This window comes from Garra rufa, chromosome 5, assembly GCF_049309525.1.
Source record: "Garra rufa chromosome 5, GarRuf1.0, whole genome shotgun sequence".
NCBI classification, from domain to species: Eukaryota; Metazoa; Chordata; class Actinopteri; order Cypriniformes; family Cyprinidae; genus Garra; species Garra rufa.
In genome coordinates this window covers 54,323,133-54,331,254 of record NC_133365.1, presented here as the reverse complement: position 1 = coordinate 54,331,254, position 8,122 = coordinate 54,323,133, and positions in this window count along the sequence as shown.

The window sequence follows — 8,122 nt, the reverse complement described above, 5'->3', positions numbered from 1 at the left end:
ATTTAAAATCATAAAAAAACTAATAAAAATTAAAACATTTTGGTAAAAAGCAGAAATGTTTTATTTGAAATAAATTAGAATAAATAATTTTAAAGTTTTAAAAATAAAAACATATAAAAATAAAGCCATGTACTAAAAGTGAATGTATATTAACAATATTAATACAAATTAAAATATAAATAACTAATTTTAAATTTTAAAATGTTATTTTTTTTTGGTTTTTAAAAACCTACTAAAAAAGCTGACATTTTATTTGAAAAATTAACATTAGAATTAAATAAAACAAAATCTTACTAAAAATAAATTAAAATTAGATTAAATAATTTACAAACAAAAACTAAATCAACAGGCTACTAATATGCTAATCATGCAAGTAACATGTTAATCATGCAAGAAACATGCTAAACATGCTAGACAAATGTTAGAAACATGCTAACTACATTCTAATCTTAATAGCAAAAATGCTGATCATCTAATATATCTATATAAAGTTAAAAAAACTTCAAGCTTTTACAGCTGCTTTAAGCTTTCTCAAGCCAACCTTAATCTAGTTAATATATTAATATACAGTATTTTGCATTATTTTGAATTTATTTGTATTTTTTGTTTGCACTTTAATTGTACACTTTTAGTAATTTTCTTGCTTTTAGTTTTTAAATATGTTTATATAGTTTGATTTTATAGCAGAACTAGCAGAATGTGTTTTGTTTTATAGTAAATATTGGTTGTTTAATGCAGTTTGTGTGTGGTTTCTGAAGGCATCTTCGTGCCGTGTGTTCGTCCTCCAGACGTGAGCTCAGATGAAGCCATCAGGAAGATTCTGGATCAGAGTCGTCTGGAGAGTCAGTTCTTTATTATTCTTTGTACATTTTTTATAGAGCATTATTAACTTTTGGGATTTATATATGGTTAATGCATTTATGTTTAAATTTTTTTTTATTTTAGTGCATGATGGAATAATTTCCATTCTGATTCGTGTAATTTCTAAAAACCTCTTAAACAGTAATTTAAGTCAATATTTGTGTCTAATTTGAGCAAATTTAATAAATTCACTTTTTTTTTGGATGAGATTAATATATCAGTTTTAGTTATTTTAGTACATAAAGTTCTATACATATAATAATGATAATGAGAAATGTTGCCTTGGCAATAATCTGAAACACCATAAATTTAAATTTTATATTTTATTTTATTTTTGTTAACATTTATTTCAAGTAAGACTTTTTGTAATTAACTAAAGATAGGTTTCATTTTAAAAAAGTATGTAGAAATATTTAACTAATTTAAATTGAAATAAAATAAACATTAAATAAAAAATGTAATATTTTATTTCAGCAAGTGTTTTTCAGAGAATCTCCAATTATTATTTATTTTATCCTCATATATTAAAATAAGTAAAACTGAGTGAAAAAATAAAATTAATAAACTATATAAAGTTTTTTATTTTTTATTTTAGGGTTATAGTATCTTGGCAACTGAAATAAATAAGTTTAAGTGGAAGTACTAAAATTACCTAAACTAAAATTTAAAAAATGTAAAATTACTAAAGTACTTTACTAAAAAAAAAAAAAAAAAAAAAAAAAAAATCAGTTAACATTTATTGTTTCAATTATAATAATTATAAAAATATATAATAATAATAAATAATAATAATAATAATAATAATAATAATTAATAAATTATTAAACTAAATTAAATTAAAAAACACATTATATATATATTTCTGTAATGTTGTTTTTTTTTTAGTTAACATTTTATTTGAATTATTTTATTATTAATTATTAATTAGCTGAATATTTCTTTTCCACTGGTTGCCAAGGCATGATTACCTATTTTTTTTTGTTTAAATTACTAAAGCACTTTACTTAAAAAAAAAATCAGTTAACATTTATTGTTTCAATTATAATAATTTAAAAAATATAATGAAAATAAATAATAATAATTAAGTTATTTTTAATTAAGGTAACCATATACATTTTTTTCAGTTCACATGTTTGTTTCAATTATTTTATTATTAATTAATAATTAGCAGAATATTTTATTTCCGCTGGTTGCCAATGCATCATTTTTTTTGTTTAAAGTACTAAAGCACTTTACTTAAAAAAAAAAAAAAAGTTAACATTTATTGTTTAAATTATTTTATTATTATAATTACTATTTTAGATTTAGTTAGGTTTATCTTTAATTAATTTTGTCTTGGCAACTAAATTAAAAATAAAAATATATTTTTATTAGTTGCCTTTTATTCTGTTTTATGTTTTTTAAATATGTTTAAATTGAATTAATCTATTATTTAAAAATAAATTGAAAATAAAAAGAAATTAAAGATAGATAGAAATATTTAAATATTAAAAAAAATAATAATAATAATAATACAAAAAAAAAAAAAAATATATATATATATATATATATATATATATATATAATATAGCAAATTCAGTGAACTCAAATTTAAAGATTACCTGAGATTGATTCATGTACTTCCAGTCCTAATATTGAGGTTGTCTGTGGTGTGTTTCAGTCCTGGATGATGATGAAGATGATGAAGGCAGCAGATCTCAGAGTGAAGGAGACGCATCAGACGATATCATCAGGAACATCCTGCAGCAGGCCAAACATGAGATGCAGACACAGATGCCTGCAACAAACGATATTCGCGACGCACCGCTCCATCAGGAAGAGGAGGATTATGGGACACTGGATCCCAGCGTTCAGTCCCCAGCTGATTTTGTCCAAAGCATCATCCAGAAGGTCAAATACGAACTGGATGAAGATACAGACCCCTCCGTTTCTCCGTCTTCCATGAGCTGCTCGTTCCAGACGCTTCCAGCAGATCCGGACCTGAGAAAGCCGGTCTTTAGCGGGTCTGAGGAGGACATGGAGACCCGTCAGAGACCTCACTCATGTCCCACCGCCGTCAGCAGCAGCTTTGAGCTTCAGTCTCTGGATCTGGACACGTTCAGCATCACACAGAGAGTCAAAGAAACACTTATGATCAACAATATAGGTTTGTGTTCACTGACTAGAAAGAAAATTGTGAATGGATTGAATCAAAGTTTGTGCTTCAGATATCAGTGATTCCTGTGGAGGAACCTGAACCATATAGAGACCAGAAGTTATTGTTAACTAAAAATACGATTATTACAAATCATTTTCAGTAAGTGAAATAAATCTCAAATAAAATTAAATATAAATATTAGATGAAAAACATACATAAAAGATTTAAATAAAAAAAGCATTATTGAAATATGATTTAAATACTATTATAGCTTTTCTTATTATTTAAAAAAAATTGTTTCTGTTTTTTTTTTTTTAATGTTAAAGTTCTAGTATTTTTCTCTGTTTATATATTTTTAGTTGCTAATTTAAACTAAAAAAAATGTGAAATGTTGCCTGCCAACTTTTTATTTTATTTTATTTTATTTCAGTTAATATTTACTTGAAATAAAATAATAAAAAAATAAATAAATTAATTAAAATAAAATAAATATAAAAAAGCAAATGACAAAATGACTAATGTAACACATTCATTTTAATTGTAAAGTTCTAGTAATTTTGCTGTGTTTTTTTAAAGTCTTGATATATCATTCATTTATTTCAGTTTTAGTTTTAGTTATTTTAAACTAAATTTAATACTAGTTTAAACTAATAGAACATTAGAACGGCTGCCAGGCAACTTTTCATATTTTATTTTATTTTATTTATTTTATAAATATAAAATAGCACATGACAAAATCACAAAAAATTAACTAAAATGAAATTTAACTAAAATTCATTTTAATTTTAAAATTCTAGTAATTTTGCTGTGGGTTTTTAATGTCTATATATATATTATTAATTTACTTCAGTTTTAGTTATTTAATACTAGTTTAAACTATAAGAACATTAGAACTGTTGCCAGGCAACTTTTCATATTTTATTTTATTTTATTTTAGTTCAGTTTAGTTATGTTAATATTTATTTTATTTCAAATATATAATAATAAATATAATATAAATAAAAAAAAATAGAATACAATAAATATAAATATAAAAAAACACATGACAAAATTACTAAAAATGACCTCAAATTAAATTTAACAAATTAATTTTAATTTGAAAGTTCTAGTAATTTTGCTGTGTGTTTTTAATGTCTATATTTATTATTCATTTATTTCACTTTTAGTTTTGATGCCTGGCAACTTTTATTCTGTTTTTTTTTTTATTATGTTTAAATTAAAGTACTATATTACTTAAAATTAAAATGGAAATAAAAAAGCTATATAGAAATATTTAAATATAAATGAGTAAATAATAACAAAAAAATAAATATAAAATAGCACATGACAAAATCACTAAAAATTAACTAAAATGAAATTTAACTAAAATTCGTTTTAATTTTAAAATTCTAGTAATTTTGCTGTGGGTTTTTAATGTCTATATATATTATTAATTTATTTCAGTTTTAGTTATTTTAATGCTAAATTTACTGCTAGTTTAAATGAAAAGAAAATAAGAAATGTTGCCAGACACTTTTTTAATATTTTGCTTTATTTTATTTCAGTTAACATTTATTTTATTTCAAGTGATGATATCTCAGTTAGCTGCCAAGACATTTTTAATAAGGGCTATTGTATTTCACTAAAAATAAATAAATAAAATCACAAAAATACTAAAATTAACTAAGAATAAATTCAACTAAAATTTATTTTAATTTTAAAATTCTAGTATTTTTTAGTCATTTTTGTAATTATTTTATTTGAACTACAATAACCCTTAATAGAAATGTTGACTTGGCAGCTAACTGAGATATCATTACTTAAATAATTAAATAAATGCTAACTGAAATAAAAAATTACATATGATTTAAATTGTCAGTAATTTTTAATAGTTTTTGTTCAGAATTAGTTTGATAATTTCGTTTAAATAAAGTAAAAGTACATGTAGTCTACATATTTTTCTAAAGAAAAAATGTTCATCATCATCAATGAGCATAAAAAGTACCAAAAGTTGCATTTACATTTGATTTACAATCAGAATTGTTTTCTATATATTAGTATTTCATAATGCTGTTCTTGCAGGTCAGCGTGTGTTTGGTGAAGAGGTTTTGGGTTTAACACAGAGCTCTGTATCTGAACTGCTGTCGCACCCCAAACCCTGGACTAAACTTAGTCTGAAAGGGAAAGAGAACTTCATTCGGATGCATCTGTGGCTCCAAGACCCTCAAAAGATCCAGAAGCTCAACGCTATAAAGAAGATGGACCAGAGAGGTAAACGTCTGTTAGATTATGAGACCATCACCAATTCTTCATCAGATTTGTAGAAATGTGTCATTCCATCACTGTCTCACCAATGGATCCACTGCAGTGAATGGGTGCCGTCAGAATGAGAGTCCAAACAGCTAATCCACAATTTATCCACACCACTGCAGTCCATTACTTAACATCTTGAGAGGACAAAAACTGAAACAAATCCATCATTAAGATACACAATAATACAAAATAATTCTAAAATAATAAATCTAAAATTAATAAATATTAATAAAAAATTATATATATAAACGAAATAATACAAAATAATTTTAAAATAAAAACAAATAAATATTAAATTAATATATATAATATATACAATAACTAAAAATAAATTCAGTATTATTTATTTGTGTGTGTATATATATATATATATATATATATATATATATATATATATAAATGAAAAATAATACACAATTCTAAAATAAAAATTATTAATATTATTAATATTAATATTAATATTAATTATTTTATTTGAACTACAATAGCCCTTAACAGAAATGTTGACTTGGCAACTAACTGAAATATCATTACTTAAAATAAAATAAATGTTAACTGAAATACATTTACATATGATTTAAAATGTCAGTAATTTTAAATAGTTTTTGTTCAGAATTAGTTTGATAATTTCATTTAAATAAAATAAAAGTACATGTAGTCTACATATTTTTATAAAGAAGAAATATGTTCATTATCATTAATGAGCATGAAATGTACCAAAAGTTGCACATTTACATTTGATTTACAATCTGATGTTTTTTTATTATATTATATTTTATATAATTTATTTTATTTATTTGTTTTTATTTTATTAATTTATTAAGAAATACACACACACACACACACACACACACACATATATATATATATATATATATATATATATATATAGAAAAATTTAACTAATACAAAATAATTTTATAATAAAAACAAATTAATTAATATTAAATTAATATATAATATAAACAATAACTAAAAATAAATTCAGAGTATTATTTATTTATGTGTGTGTATGTATATATATATATATATATATATATATATATATATATATATAAATAAATAATACACAATTCTAAAATAAAAAGTAATAAATATTAATAATAAATTATTTTATTATATTATTTTATATAATTAATTATTTTTAGATTTTATTATATATAAATTATATATATATATATCACTCTGCAATGAATGGGTGCCGTCAGAATGAGAGTCCACAAGTAATCCACTCCAGTCCAATCCATCAGTTAGCATCCATCATTAAGATGTTTTTAACTAAAATATGAGTCCATAATCCATAATAACGCTTCCTCCAGTGACTCTCATTCTGACGGCACCCATTCACTGCAGAGGATCCATTGGTGAGACAGTGATGGAATGACACATTTCTCCAAATCTGATGAAGAAACAAACACATCTACATCTTGGATGACCTGAGGGTGAACATATTCTCAGAAAACTTTTATTTTTTGGCTGAACTATTCCTTTAAATGTTCCTCATTAGTGTTCAATGTCTGTTTTTCCGCAGCTCGTCTCAAACGTGCTCTGACTGCATCAGACTGTGATTCACACAGGACGTCAAATGCAGGAGGACAGGGGTTTTGTGATGGTTGGGGACGGTGTGATGTGATCAAGAAGCCGCGCGTCATCTTCAGTCCTCAGGAGAGACAAGTGTTGATAGCGGCGTATCAGACGGAGCCCTATCCATCTCCGTACACTATAGAGAGACTCGCCGCACAGCTGGGCCTTCAGACTAGTACTGTTAGTAACTGGTTCTACAACCACAGGTTAGTGACAACTTCATCTTTGAAACTAAAACAGCTTCATGTAGATTAGGGCTTTGTAAGCTGATGAAAAGCTAAAAATTAAATCAAGTAAAGGGGCTGCTGCTGCACTATTAGTTGAAATAAAATCATTATTATCACTTTATTTACACATTTGGACATTTTTTGTGCAATTTTTCTGTGGATTGATGTTTACAGCATTAATCAACATAAATATGTAGTAATAATAATAATAATTAAAACAACTTTAAATATTTTTTAAACATATTTCATCTTTTGTTCCATATTTAATCTATGTACATTTTACAGAGGGAGAGATGCGCTTACACATAATATAAAAAAATATATATTAAATAAAAAAAAGTATACAGAAAAAAGATACACAAACATGCATATATTAATAAATATTAAATTAATTATATATATTCATATATTCAGTATATATAAAGTATATTTAGTATTAAATAGATAGATAGATGGATAATTACCAAAATATTCTTTATTTCATAATTGTGATTTAGAACAGTAAAATAATAATTACATAATTTATCATATATTATTTTACAATGATAATAATTATTTTAAATATGAAATTTTTATTACCTATATAATCTATGTAAATTTTATTGAGACCCATAATATACAAATAATACAATAGAAAATATAAAAAAAACATATATAAAAATTATACAGACAAACACATACATTAATAAATATAGAATGAATTGTATATATACACTATGTAAATATAAATTTTATATATATATATATATATATATATATATATGAATAAAACATTGAAAAATAATACAAAATAATTCTAAAATAAATACAGATAAAATAATAATTTTAAATTAAATATAATATATACAATATCTAAATATAAATTCAGTATTACATAATATGTATCGAAAAATTACAAATGCAAAATAATTCTAAAATAAAAACTGTATACACACACACACACACACACACACACACACACACACAGAGAGAGACACACACACACACACACACACACACACACACACACACAGACACAGAC